We start from the raw sequence: 15,815 nt of genomic DNA on the forward strand, positions 1-15,815 counted from the left end.
TGGCTTTTCTCTCTTTGTCTGCTTGGACCTGTGAAAGAAGGTCAGTTTCTTCTGCCATTATTGAACTTCCCCTACATCTGTTAGCTTAAATAAATATCCCTTCTTTCATAAGTGTGCCTAGTTTGGAAGTTCATCTCAGTGAACCTGAAGCTGTGTGCTACAGAAATTGGTACCAGAATGTGGAGTGAGATGAATCTGACCATATGGATTTTGATCTTTCAAAACTTTTATTTAGTAGGAATGGGCTCAGACTTGGTGCTTGGAACTGAAGATGCCTTCTAGAGTGGTAAGCCAAGTTTTATGGACTAGTCAGGTGAGAGTTTGAAAATGCTAAGTGCAGATAGTTTTGAATTTCAAGGCTTGGCTAATGAGCTTTCTAGGGGGAAGGAAAGACTGCAGAGGACTTGGTTGGGACTGGATTACTTTTATAAAGGCTGGCTGTGTTTTGCTGCCCAGGCCCAGATAGTTTGATCAAGGTTAAATGTGTAATGGACTGATGTGCTTGGCTAACGACATAGGACTGTGAGATTTAAGATTTTCAGTTGGAAAACCTCAAGTTAAAATTAAAAGTTAAAATTACAGGCACTGAGACTGGTTTTAGGATACTGAAGCTACTATTGTCAAATACATCAGCAGTCTCAAGGAAGATTGTCTGAGTGCTGTCCATAAAAACAATGGAAAGTGGCTGGAGGGATGGCTTAGTGGTTAAGGTGTTTGTGTGCAAAGCCAAAGAACCCAGGTTTGATCCCCCAGGACCCATGTTAGACAGATACACAAGGGGGCACACTTGTCTGGAGGTTGTTTGCGGTGGCTGGAGGCCCTGGCATGTCCATGATCTCTATCTCTCTCTCCCTCTTTCTCTGTCAAATAAATAGATTAAAAAAAAAAAACAATGGAAAAGATGCCTGAGGAAAGACTATGATAGAAATTCAAACTCCTTTGGAAAGAGTTGACTGGAGAAGGAACCTGCTCTTCAAGGTAATCATTCACTTTGTCCTTGAATTTAAAATATGGCTGTGTCTTGCACTCCTGGTATTGGTTTCAGAAGCATGAAAAATGTGGGGAGTGGTCATGAAATGCACATGGTTTCAGAAATCACTGCTGAGATGCATCACATAGGCAGGGTGTGATGACCCTCATGCATAGGCTGGAAGAGCCTTTAAAAAATAGACTGCGGTTTGCTTGAAGACCCAAAGATGTTTTGAATATATCAGGACTGTGCGAGGACTACCATAGAGTGCACTGTTGGTCTGGGAAGGAAGTTTTCCCTGGCTACTCTGCCCAGCTGAAGGGGCAGAACTGGAAAATCCAGAGACTGTCAGTCAGACTGGCTGTCAGTCATACTGGCTAGGACTGAACTTGAACTGCGGATGTTTGATGCTTGTTTGATGGTTGCTGAATTTGTATTGCTCTAGTCTCTCCTTGCTATGCCTTATACCAGTTGAAACTGTTTTCTCTGTGCCTTTATTGAAAGTATATAACTTGTTTGATTTTAGTGGGCTCATAGCTAAAAGACCATTTTAAATCTCAGAGCAGACTTGGAACTTTGGAATTATCTAAAGTTGGTCAACACTGTGGAGACCTTTGAAATTGGACTGAATACAATTTACAACATGTGATCATTTTGAATCTATTGAAGATCAGGGGTGGGATGTGGTAGTTTGAATAGACAGTCCCAAATATATTCTGTGTTTTATTAGCTTATAGTTTGGATCTTCAGCCCCCTGGCTGGAGGAGGTGTCAATGAGTGGATCTTAAGGTGTGGTGGGGGGAAATTCTAATCAAAACATATGCTAAAAGTTCCTGAAGTATGTGTTCTGTGTGGCTTTTGGTTTTTGGCTTGTGGTTTTTCTCTCTTTCTCTGCTTGTACCTATGAAAGCAGGTCAGTTTCTTCAGCCATTATGGAACTTTCCCTAGATCTGTAAGCTTACATAAATATTCCTTCCTCCATAACTGTGCCTGGTTTGGAAGTTCTTCTCAGCAAAGCTGAAGCTTTCTCCTACATTTATATTCACAATCAAACTACCAAGCTCAGGCTGGGCATGGCGGCACATACCTTTAATCCTAGCACTCATGAGGCAGAGGTAGGAGGATCACTGTGAGTTCAAGGCCACCCTGAAACTACAAAGTAAATTCCAGGTCAGCCTGAGCTAAAGTGAGGCCCTACCTCAAAAAACCAAAAAAATAAAATAAAATAAATTAAAAAAATACCAACCTCACTGTTGCAGTCCGGTTCACATTGCTGGTAGAAATCACCCAACCAAGAGTAGCTTCTGGGAAAAAGAGATTTATTTTGGCTTACAGGCTCGAGGGGAAGCTCCATGATGGCAGGGGAAAACGATGGCATGAGCAGAGGGTGGACATCACCCCCTGACCAACATAATACAATAGCAACAGGAGAGTGTGCCAAACGCTGGCATGGGAAACTGGCTATAAAGCCCATAAGCCCGCCCCCAACAATACACTCCCTCCAGGAGGCATTAATTCCCAAATATCCATCAGCTGGGAACCTATCATTCAGAACACCTAAGTTTTTGGGGGACACCTGAATGAAACCACCAAGCTCCCTGTACTTTTATTATTTTTTATTATTTTGGTGTTTGGTTTGTGAATGAGACAGGGTCTCACGTGAGCCCAGGCTGGCTTGGATGTCACTGAAGCTCAGGCTGACCTCAAACTTGAGACAATATATCTGCTTCAATCTCCTGACTTCTGTGATTACAGACATGAGCCACCACTTCTAGCAAGTATGATAGCCCCAATATACCCTTTCTTGATGAATAATCTATATGAAATGCCTTCCCCAGTTTTTGTTCTTGTACTTGAAGTTATTATTTGCCATTTTGATATTAACTTACAAATTTCTTAATGTTTTCTGGAGGCAAGTCCTTTGCCCAATATTGCATATGTGATGCAGTGTCACAAAACCTCACCGTATTCTGTGACTTGCCTTTCCATTTTGTGTCCCATTTAAACAACATCTTGTATCTCCATGTATGGAGATATCATTCCTTTTTTTCCCTAGAAGCTATTTTGTTTTTCCTTTCACATTTGACATATGCTTTATGTATAATTAATCCTCATATATAAAATCCAGTGAAGGCTTCCTTTTGTTCTCATATGGCTCCCCGGTGGCAACATTTATATAGAACATTTTCCTTTTCCCTATGGATTTCCTTAGGGCTATTGTAACAAGTCAAATGATCGTTTATGTGTGGTTCTGTTTCCAGTTTCCTGCTTTGTCAGACTGATATTTCACTTATTTTAAAATTTTATTTCAGCCATTTAGTTATTTGTAAGGAGAGAGAGAGACAGAGGGGACAAGCAAGCATGCCAAGTCCTCTTGCCATTGCAAACAAACTCCAGATGCATATGACACATTTTACATCTGGCTTCACGTGGGTACTGAGGACCCAAACCCAGACATTAAGGCTTTGCAAGTAAGCATCTTTAACTGATAAGCCATCTCTTTAGCTCCCTGATTTTCTATTCTTATGCCAATATATTTGTTGAATTAATTAATAATAGAGATTTTAGTGTATCTCAAAATCTGATGGATGCTTTCTGCAAAGTTCTCTATTTTATGTCCTTTGTATTTCTATACAAATTTTAGAACCAGTATGCCCATTCTAACAAAAATACTTGTTGAGACTTTAACTATGATTGCATAAAGCTACAAATAAATCTAGAGAACACTGACATATTAGCAACATGTAAATTTTTATATCATAAGCAAAGCAAGTATATTGGCTTAAAGCATTTAATTATTCTGAGCAGAGTTTTCCAATTGCTGCTGCTGAGGCCTTAAAATATTTAATTTCAACTTGTTGTAATATGATATTGTGGTGCAACTATAAATGATGTTGTTCATAAAGTTGTTTTCAATACTTTGCCTACAGAATTAATTTTTACAATAAATTCTGTATCTGTTATCCTTGCTATATCCATTCATGTTCTCTGATAGTTTATAAATTCTTTGAGATTTTCTTTTTTGTAATATTTATTTTATTTTTATTTGTTTATTTGAAGTGGGGAGAAAGAGGAAGATAGAAAGAGAATAGGCAACCAGTGATACCTGCTTTAGGGTTTAGAAGTTACCATGATCCACAACCAGGATCTTTAGCTACTGCAAACGAAATCCAGATTCCTGTGCCACCTTGTGCATCTGGCTTATGTGGGACCTGGGAAATTGAACCTAGATTCTTTGGCTTTGCAGGCAAGTGCCTTAACCACTAAAAAATCTCTTTGGCCCAGATTTTCTTTTTACAATAACATAATCTAGTCTCTGAATAAAATAGTTTTATTTCCCTTAAATTTGTATGACTTTTATTTATTTTTCTTGCCTCATTCCACAAGGCAGTACTTATATAATACTGGTGACAAATGATGAAATGGAGAAAAAAATTAATAACCAAATTACATGAAAGATAGTTGTGATGGGAAATACAGAAACTGAAGGAATTAAACACCTTATATTTGTGCTAAGAAGGAAAAGATTCTGCCTCTGTAGCAATTTGCATGAGGCAGATTCCAGGGTTGTATTAATAGCCTCTATTACTTAGAACTGTTAATTATTCTGGTAGAGTTTTTTGTGACTCCATATTCCAGCCTACAAAGTAGTGATTCATAAATACCCTATCTCCAAATTTTATTTCTGTACAAACTTCTGTTGTTCATGAACATTTTTATCAATTTCTTACAGTTTTTGTTTGAGCTATTAAATATACTATTAAATTGGTTTTATCGGTCATACAAAATAGACAGAACCTTATCTCAACTGTGCCTGAAACCTGTGTGTTTCAAATAAAAGATATATATTAGAAAGCTGCCATTTTTAAACTTATTTTTGAAACTTTTTTTTTTTAATTTTTTTATTTATTTGAGAGCGACAGACACAGAGAGAAAGACAGGTAGAGGGAGAGAGAGAATCGGTGCGCCAAGGCCTCCAGCCTCTGCAAAAGAACTCCAGACGCGTGCGCCCCCTTGTGCATCTGGCTAACGTGGGACCTGGGGAACCGAGCCTCGAACCGGGGTCCTTAGGCTTCACAGGCAAGCGCTTAACCGCTACGCCATCTCTCCAGCCCGAAACTTATTTTTGAATGAAATTATTCATTCAACTAGAAGTTTGAAGATATGTGATTTTAGGACCAATTAAACAAAAGTTTTATTATGTTTTTAATTAAAAATTTAATGATTCATTTTATTTATTTATTAGATATAGAAATAGGCATATATATGTATACATACATATACATATATGAAAGAGGCAGATAAAAAGAGAGAATGGGTGCACCAGGGCCTCTAGCCACTGCATATGAACTAGACATATGCACCACCTTGTACATCTGGATTATGTGGGTATTTGGGAATTGAACCTGGCTCCTTCGCCTTCACAGGCAAGCACCTTAACCACTAGGCAATTTCTCCAGCCCTTTTTAAAAATTAAAAAAAAATCATATGCAAAAGTTTTATTAGGGCTCTAATGTTTACAAATTGTCCTCTCTATCCCCTTAGGTTCTTGACTTTTGTTCATATTAATACTACCATGGCTAATTGAGTTCAAATATCATAATTCCCCCCAAAAAAATCAAAGAAGAAAGTAGAATAGCTGCTTTCATCACATTTATTTATTTATTCATTTATTTATATTAGTTTTTGCAGGTAGGATCTCATCGTAGGCTGATCTGGAATGCACTACGTAGTCACAGGCTCACTTTCAAACTCACAACTCACAGTGCTCCTCCTACCTCTGCCTCCTGAGTGCGGGGATTAAAGGCGTACGCCACTGTGCTCTGCTCATCTCATCGCTGTCTCCTTTACGATGAGAAACCATTTCTAAAGATTCCATAGAGTCCGCTATGGCTCAATGATAAGAACTGAAGTACATGGTTATTTATAGTTGCAAGAAAGGCTGGAAAACAAGTATCAGAGAATTAGGAGTGGCATTTTCATGGTAAACTCAGAGAACACATGACAGGCAGGATGCATCAGGATGCATTATTACCTTAAACCAAACTGGAATATTACTAGCAATGACAGTGAATATTGCCAATTGATAGGCAACCAGTGATACCTGCTTTAGGGTTTAGAAGTTATCATGATCCACAACCAATTAAGTTAGGTTATCTGCTGGCTATCACAATTCCCATGAGTAGTACCTTGCTCTACAGTCTCTAACTATAGAAGACAGGCTTGTTTTGTTCACTGCCATAATCCTAAATTCATTGCCTTCTAACATAATAATGCTAAACATACATTTGTAGATTTTAAAAGCTGTTATTGATAAACCCATATTAAATAAATAAATGGATATATTATTGGAACTGGCAACCACTTGAAAGGACATTAACCTGCGCCAGAGACGGCTTAGTGGGTAAGATGCTTGCCTGCAAAGAGAAAACCAAGATTTGACTCCTCAGGACCCCTGTAAGTCACATGGTCAAGGTGGTGCATGCATCTGGAATTTACAAGTGCTGAGGGCTCTGGCATGCTAATTTTCTTTATATGTCTTTATCTCTCTTAAGTATACAATATAAAATCTTTTAAATAGGCATTAATCTTTGATGGATCACAATGATGATCAGCTCAAGTTTTCAATGTCTCCAGCTACACTAATACTCATAAGTAAACATGGGGATATTCACAGGTATAGAAAAGAATTTGGGGTTTATAAACACCCCATGTCTATTTTTAAACAAAATTTTAATAGAAATATGTCAAAACAACTTACTCAATGTATAATCTTATTCCACACTTTCTTATAATTTTTATCTCCGCTGCTATTTTCTCTGAAGCCACAGGACAATTAACTCTCTATGCATCTTCAAATGTTCATTCATTCATTCACCCGTGCAAAATTTATTCATTCATAAGACAAAAAGTTGACATCACTGTGACGTTCTGTGACTCACTGCCCTAAGATGGCTCTCTTCCTTGAACACATTCTTGTACTTGCTTTATACAACAAATCACAGCACATGTTTTAAGCCTCATTCAAGCATCTCCACCTGAAATTTCCTGAGCAGTTATATGCTGTCCCTGGACTCTGTGATCAAAATATACATTCTGTATTCCTCAGTAAGAGTTTTTGAAATTTCTGCCACAAATATTGCGTCCTCTCTCATTCACTCTTTCATTAGACTGCAATTATTTGATTGTAGGAATGTATAACAATCAAATTTTTGTATATTAGTAATTGTCATAGTCCCTCAGCTACATAGCAGGTATTCACTGACAGCTCATTTTGTAAAGGAAGAAATGAAGAAACAGATATGAGGGACTGGAGAGAGGGCTTAGTGTTTAAAAAGGGCTTACTCTGGAGATCAGATTCCTATGATCTACTCAAAGCTAGATGCCACAGGTACCTGTCATCCTATACGCTTATGGCACTGGGAGGTGGACTCAGAATCCCACAGCTCATGGACCAGTTAGCTTATCTTTCACAGCCACAAAGCAAGAAAGACCCTGTGTCAAAACTGGTGGGAAAAGATGCAGGCCCTTCAATAAGACTTTATCCCACTATGGGATAATGCTCACTCCTTCAGTCATTTTTTTGCTGTTGTTGCTGTTGTTGTTTTCAAGAAGGAGTGGACATCCCATGGAGGGATAGCGTCTTATTGAAGGGCCTGCATCAGCAGAGCTACCACCTCCCCTGTATGAGTATCTGTAGAGCAATCTGAGGGTTCATCTTTTCCACTCTGTGGGTGTTGTCTATTCACAGTACTACAACAACAAGAGGGCAGCCTAGGGACGGAAGAGGGTACCTTCTAGTTCTGAATGTGATAAGCATCGTTAGTTTTTGCCTTCTGACAGCGATGACCTGAAAAGTCATAACTTAGGAGAAAAAGGAAATGAAGCCAACCAAAGTTTATGAGAAGACGGTATGAGCCTCACCTTGCCAGGACCTTGTTTCCTTCCTGTGGAAAGTCATTCTTGTAGACAAACTTGCAGCGTGCACCAGCCCTCTGACTGCTGTGCCTGCATGTCACAGTCGCCAATCCCAGGTCTCAACTGGAAAAGGCCTCAAGTGGATTTGAGATTTCCGTTGTAAACTAGTTTATTTCAGATTGTAATCTTGCTGTCTAACATTGTGACAGAGGTTGTGTATTCATCAGGTAATCTGGCCTCTTTTTATAATTTTTTTTTTTTTTTGCACGAGAACTCTGTTCTATCCTTTTACTTACTTTGCAAGAGGGAGGTGTGAGACTAAGAAAGAGGAAGTGACTTTTCTCTGAACACTTGTAATTCAATCTTCATTTCAATGTATATGTTAAATATTTATTATATATTAAAAATGATGCTGATTTTTTCCATGAAGGAGATCCAGTGTTATGGATTGAACTAGTCTGGAGATCTGAGAAAGGGCATTTGAATTATGGCTTGATAGGATTGCATGTACCATTCATGACTAAGTTTGGGTTGTAACGCAAGCAAAGCGGCCTAGCGTGGGTTCTTTTGGCTTTGTATTCCTATTCTTTCTTTGGACAAGCTCTAGTCCAAAATCATGCCAGTCACATATTTTCTTCAGGTCCAAATGCACTGTACATGGTAATGGCAAATGGCCCCATGGTCTCAGAGGATTCCCAGTGCATCATTATGCCAGGCAGGAGAAAAATTCCAGACTCATCCTCATCCATCCATCATGTTCAGTCTAGCAGATGTCTTAAACAAAGAGAAGCAGGCCAGATAGTGCAAACCAAGTCCAGCAACAACATAGAGACAAAATAATTTGTTTCTCTACACTAGAATAAATGACTTCTATAGTGACAGGCTATGGAACCAATGACTGGAAGAAATAGAAAACACTTTATTACTACCCTCTGCGATGTAGATGTTGAAACTCAGGAAAATGATGTATCTAATGACTGAAAGATGACCCAAATCAGGACTGGAAATGAGTTATTTTGAAACTTAGCATAGGAGAAAGATATGATAGAGTCCCCAGACAGGTTGTGGACTGACACCTGACACTGGTTCCATACTGCAATTTACTACCTGTGTGGCCATGACCTTTCAGAGTCTGCTTCAGCACCCGTGGGCGTTCCATCTATGCTGAGCGTGCTCACCTCTTGCTCTTTGTTCTAGAACACCGTGTACACCAAGACCTGGGACTGGGCGCATGCTGGGCACAGCCTAGTGCAAGACTGAAATGAAGAGATAATCAAGCCTCTGTTGCCATTCTACCCATACCTAGTAAGGCTCTGTACTAAGATCTCAGGACAATCTGAGGAGTTTACCTATCTTCCCTAAAATAAAAGTAATAGACATGACTTACAGCCTCTCTGGGTAAAAGATCATGGTATCAGGAAAAAAAAAAAAAAAAAAAAAACCTCACAGATGTCACAGATGCGCCCTTTGTCACCAAATATTTGGCTTTCAAGGTAGAAATGGGCATTGCCACTGGAGAGCTGGCCTAACCTTTGGTATTTCTTAAAAGAAGTGATACTCTTGGCATTTTAGGGTGTATAGTTTCTTTTTTTGAGATGGTTTCTTTGGTTAAAGGGTATTTATGATCCCCGAGCTCTCCCTAAGGACACTAATAGTGTGCTACAGTCACTGAGGTGGGCCAAGCATCCACAGAGGTTCCTGAGGACAAGCCACTCCTGGTTGTAAATCTCTCAATCGGCTTAAGAAAACACAACAGCACTTGGAGGACAGGTTTCTGGGTTCAAGTGTCAGCCTAATCACTACAGAGCTTTATGATTATGGGTGAGTCTCCTAACTTTGTTATGCTCATTTCCTGGTCATCAAAATGTGGACATAGACTTCCGGCCAAGATGCCGACTGCCTAGCTGCACTGCAGATACCAGGGAAAGAAAGGCAAGAAATTAAGGGTTATCAGGGTCTTCTTGCCAGTGGGAGGGCACAGAGTGGGGAAAAACAGGAAAGCACGCATGCCCCCTTGGGTGGGTAGTCTACCCCCACACATACAGCCGCTGTGCCCTGTGCCCCGCACCCCGTGCCCCACGCCATGCGGCTGTGCTCTGATCGCATGCCTGCCAGCCCATCGCGTGCCTGCCAGCCTGCTGCGCTGACGCGGCGACCTCCACCTTTGTGCTCTGATTGCACACGCTGGCCCGCCACGCTGTGCTGGGTTCGCACACCTGCGGGGGCCACCTCTGCCGTGATTAGGTGGCTGCCAGACCCCCTGCTGGTGTGCTCCCATCACTTGCCCGCCGGCCAGCCTCTGCTGGGTCCCAATCCCGTGCCCGCATCAGCTGCCTCTGCACTGCAATTGCACGTGAAGCGGGCCCAGTCCCACAGCAAGGGCCACACAAGCCCACACTGAGTCACTAGCACCAGCTCAGGTGCCAGCCCCTACCTGTCTGTTGCCACCCATCCCCCACTTCCCTGAGACGGGAGAGTGCAGACTGTTTGCAGGTCTGAGTGTTCCCAGCCGGAGTTTGGGTAGCTTCAAGGCTTGCTACCTCAGTCCTCTTTCAAACTCGAAGGCAGGCAGCTTTGGTGAATTACTGAGTGAGAATTCAGGCAACTTTGGTGCCCCTGTCGGGCAATAGATAGGCGGCTTTGGCAAGAGAGAGCAAAAGCCCACACTGCTTACAACTGCCCCAGGCTGCCTTGGATTCTCATTAAGCTAGATCCCAGGCTGCTCCACCCACCTACCTGCCCATACACTGACATGGGTAGACCACAGCACAAAAGAAATAACATGAAAAATAAAATGCAAGAAAATCCAGACAGATCACCCAGTCCAACAAAGATTACATCTAACCAAAACATAGAAGAGTGTTTAGGATCAGAACATTAAGTGGAAGTTATGAGCAATGCAACCCTGACCAACATACTGCTAGAACTTGCAGGAAAGCTACAAAGGACAGATAATCGTGTGGATGCTACCATCACTAAGCTAGAGCAATATGATAAGACACTGGAAGGAATTCAAAGAGAGCTAAGACAGTTGAGGGAGAGTGAAAAAAAAGAGGACCTTAAAAATCAGCTGGCCACACTAAATGAAAACATAAAGAAATGCAAGGATGATTTCTAAGAATCATCAAGAAAATCAGAAAATGAGGTGAAAAGGGAGCTGGACAGAGCAATGGAAGTGATACATAGGAAAGTAGTAGAAAATGCAAACTTAATTGAACAAGTCCAAAACTCGCTAGAGGCTCTCAAGAATAGAGTCAGCAAAGTGGAAGATAGAAACTCTGATCTGGAAGACAGGATGGAAGAAACAGTTCAAGAGTCCAAAAATTTCAGTAAGTTCAAAAGTTCCTGTGAACAGAACATGAGAGAATTGTGGGATACACTTAAACGTCCTAATATCAGAATCATTGGAATACTAGAAGGAGAAGAATTTCAGACCAAAGGCATGGAGAACTTATTTAACACAATAATTGAAGAAAACTTCCCCCGTCTCTTAAAAGAAAGGCCCATCAAGACACAAGAAGCAAACAGAACTCCTAACTGACTAGACCAAAGGAGAAACTCCCCAAGACATATTATCATTAAGACTCTAAACATTGACACCAAAGAGAAAATCCTAAAAGCAGCTAGGGAAAAACAGCACACCACTTTCAAAGGAAACCCCATCAGAATTACTTCAGACTTCTCAATGGAAACCCTGAAATCTAGAAGGGCCTTGAATGAAACTCTGCAAACTCTAATAAACTATGGCTTCCAACCCAAACTACTCTACCTGGCAAAAGTCTCCCTTATAATAGATGGTGAAAGGAAAACTTTCCATGACAAAACTCAGCTTTACAATTATATGAACACAAAACCAAACCTACAGAACGTATTCCAGGAAATTCTCCACAGAGAAGAAACAAATAACCAAACACAAATGCCTACAAGAAGCAGATCACAGCAACCAAACCCTGAGTAGACAGAAAAAATTTCAAATTCCATGGAAATGCCAACACACCTCTACCACCACAACATGGCAGGGATCAAATCAAATATCACAGTCATCACCCTAAATATTAATGGCCTTAATTCACCCATCAAGAGACACAAGCTAACAGGGTGGATCAAAAAATTAGACCTCTCAATCTGCTGCCTTCAAGAAACCCACCTTACCACTAAAGACAGAAACCTTCTCAGGGTGAAATGGTGGAAAACAATATTCCAAGCAAATGGGAATAAGAAACAAGCAGGTGTAGCTATATTAATATCAGATAAAATTGACTTCAAACCAAAAACAATCAAAAAAGACAAAGAACGCTACTTCCTACTTATAAAGGGAACAATCCATCAAGAGGATATTACAATCATAAATCTGTATGCACCAAACACAGGGGCACCACAATTCATAAAACAAAACCTACTTGACAATAAAACAGAAATAACCACCAACACCATCATAGCTGGGGACTTTAACACACCATTATCAGTAATAGGCAGATCATCCAAACAGAAGCTCAACAGGGAAGTAAGAGAGATCAACAAAACCATAGAGCACGTAGACCTAACAGACATTTACAGAAATTTCCATCCCAAATCCACAGACTACACATTCTTCTCAGAAGGCCATGGAACATTCTCTAAAATAGACCATATGCTGGGTCACAAAGACTGCCTCCACATATTTAGGAAAATCGACATAATTCCCCGCATGATTTCAGATCATAATGCTATATTCCTAGAAATCAACAACAAAAAAACCAACAAGAACTCCAACGGCAACTGGAAACTGAATAGCATACTCTTAAACAATAAATGGATAGTGGATGAAATAAAAAATGAAATTACAAAATTCCTGGAATTGAATGACAATGAGAACACATCATACCAAAACTTATGGGACACAATGAAGGCAGTTCTCAGGGGAAAATTCATAGCACTCAATGCCTTCATAAAAAAGACAGAAAGATCCCAAATCAATAGCCTAACCATCCATGTAAAGGCACTGGGAAAACAAGAAAAATCCAACCCAAAGAGCTCCAGAAGGAAAGAAATAATTAAAATCAGAGCAGAAATTAATGAATTGGAAACCAAGGAAACAATTAAGGCAATTGACAAAACAAAGAGCTGGTTCTTTGAAAAAATAAACAAGATGGAGAAACCTCTGGCCAATTTGATCAAGCAAAAAAAGGAGAGACTCCAAATTAACAAAATTCAAAATGAAAAAGGAGAGATCACAACAGACATAAATGAAATCTGCAGAATCATCAGGACTTATTTCAAAAACCTCTACTCCACAAAACTGGAAAATGTGGAGGAGATGGATAAATTCCTGGATGCATATCATCTATCAAAGCTAAACTAAGAGCAGATTAATCACCTCAATGAACCCATCACACTCATGGAGATTGAAAAAGTAATAAAAAACCTCCCAAAAAAGAAGAGTCCAGGACCAGATGGATTCCCAGCCAAATTTTATCAAATCTTCATGGAAGAACTCAAACCAATCTTTGTAAAACTGTGCCACACAATTGAAGAACAGGGAAAGCTACCCAACTCCTTCTATGAAGCTAGTATCACCCTAATCCCAAAACCAGGCAGAGATGCCACAAGAAATGAAAACTGCCTGCCTATTTCCCTAATGAACATAGATGCAAAGATCCTGAACAAAATCCTCACAAACCGAATCCAACAACACATCAAAAGCATTATCCAACTTGACCAAGTGGGATTTATCCCAGGAACACAAGGGTGGTTCAACATACAAAAATCTGTCAATGTAATACACCACATAAACAAACTTAAACATAAAAACCACATGATCATTTTGATAGATGCAGAAAAGGCCTTTGACAAGATACAACATCACTTCATGGTCAAAACATTGGAGAGAATCAGCATGGCCAGTTCACATCTTAACATAATAAAGGCAATATACAAAGCTCCAAAGGCCCAAATAATACTTAATGGAGAGAGACTGGAGGAATTCCCATTGAGATCAGGAACAAGACAGGGATGTCCTCTCTCACCTCTGCTTTTCAATATAGTTCTGGAGGTTCTAGCCCAAGCAATAAGACAGGAGAAGGAAATAAAAGGGATACAATTTGGAAAGGAAGAAGTTAAGTTAGCTCTATTCACTGATGACATGATTGTATATGTAAGAGACCTGAGAGACTCCATACCAAAACTTCTGAAGGTGATTAACTCCTATAGGAAAGTAGCAGGATACAAAATCAATGCACAAAAATTGGTAGCATTTCTGTATGCAAATGACAAAGATACAGAAAAAGAAATAAAGGACATAGTTCCATTTTCAATAGCGACAAAAAAAATAAAATACCTTGGAATAATGTTAACCAAGGAAGTAAAAGATCTATACAACAAAAATATAAAAACTCTCAAAAAAGAAATTGAGGAGGACTTGAGAAGATGGAAAGACCTCCCATGCTCCTGGAGAGGCAGAATTAACATTGTGAAGATGACAATCCCACCAAAGGCAATATATAGATTTAATGCAATCCAATTAAAATCCCTACAGTGTTCTTCACAGAGATAGAAAAAATGATCTCAAATTTCATATGGAAAGGCAGAAGGGTTCGCATATCCAAAATATCCTCAGCAAAAGAAATACCTCTGGTGGCATCACCATACCTGATCTAAAGGTATACTACAAAGCCATAGTAATAAAAACAGCATGGTACTGGCATAAAAACAGGAGTATAGACCAATGGAATAGACTTGAGGACCCGGATTTTGGTTCAAGCAACTATAGCTACTTGATATTCAACAAAGGCCAGAACAATATAGGCTGGAAAAAAGATAGCATCTTCAACAAATGGTGCTGGACAAACTGGATAACCACATGCAGGAAACTAAAACTTGATCCACACATTTCACCATGCACTGCACTCAAATCCAAATGGATCAAAGACCTCAACATAAGACCAGAAACTCGAATACTACTGGAAGAAAATTTAGGAAGTACTTTCCATGATATAGGAATGGAAAAAGACTTCCTGAACAAAACCCCAGTGGCTCAAGTTCTTAAACAGTCACTCAACCAATGGGATCATATGAAGCTGAAGAGTTTCTTTACAGACAAGCATATAATAAGCAAAGCCAATAGAATACCCACAGAATGGGAGAAAATATTTGCAGGTTATCCAACTGATAGAGGCCTTATCTCTAAAATTTACAAAGAACTGAAAAGTCTAAACAATAAGAATACCAAATACCCCACTCACAAAATGGGCACAGAGTTGAACAGGCAATTTACAGAGGAAGATATACAAATGGCAAACACACACTTAAGAAAATGTTCATCATCCCTAATCATCAGAGAAATGCAAATTAAAACAACTATAAGATTTCACCTTACCCCAATAAGGATAGCCAACATCAAAAAATCAAATGAAAATAAATGCTGGCGAGGATGTGGAGAAGCAGGGACACTCATTCACTGTTGGTGGGAATGCAGGATGGTACAACCACTTTGGAAAGCAATATGGAGACTTCTGAAAAAGCTGACTATAGAAATACCAACAGACCCGTTTATACCCTTACTGGGCATCTACCCTAAAACCTTCAAACCACAGGCCAGAGAGATTTGCTCAACCATGTTTGTAGCAGCTCAATTCGTAATAGCTAAAAGCTGGAATCAACCCAGGTGTCCATCATTAGAAGAATGGATAACAAAGATGTGGTATATCTACACAATGGAATTCTATACAGCAGTAAGAAAAAAACGACACAAAGAAATTTGAGGAAAAATGGTTGAACCTGGAACAGATCATTCTCAGCGAACTTACCCAATCACGGAAAAAAAAATCGACACATAGTCTCACCCATCTACAATACCTAACCTGAATCTACCCAAGATACCTTACATACCCAGCAAGTACCTCATGGACTATACAGTAGGATGGATGGGGAGGGTGGGGAGGACATCAAA

At 39.8% G+C, this 15,815-nt stretch overlaps 1 long non-coding RNA gene across 1 annotated transcript in view; it reads left to right on the forward strand.

Moving 5' to 3' along the window:
- LOC123458584 overlaps positions 1-286 on the forward strand; it is an 86,053-nt gene extending 85,767 nt beyond the window's left edge. The window contains exon 2 of the long non-coding RNA XR_006635726.1: positions 236-286. This is a non-coding gene — a long non-coding RNA (uncharacterized LOC123458584). The remainder of the gene's footprint in view (positions 1-235) is intronic.
- The last annotated feature ends 15,529 nt before the right edge of the window (positions 287-15,815 follow it).

This window comes from Jaculus jaculus, chromosome 2 (genome assembly GCF_020740685.1).
Source record: "Jaculus jaculus isolate mJacJac1 chromosome 2, mJacJac1.mat.Y.cur, whole genome shotgun sequence".
NCBI lineage: Eukaryota > Metazoa > Chordata > Mammalia > Rodentia > Dipodidae > Jaculus > Jaculus jaculus.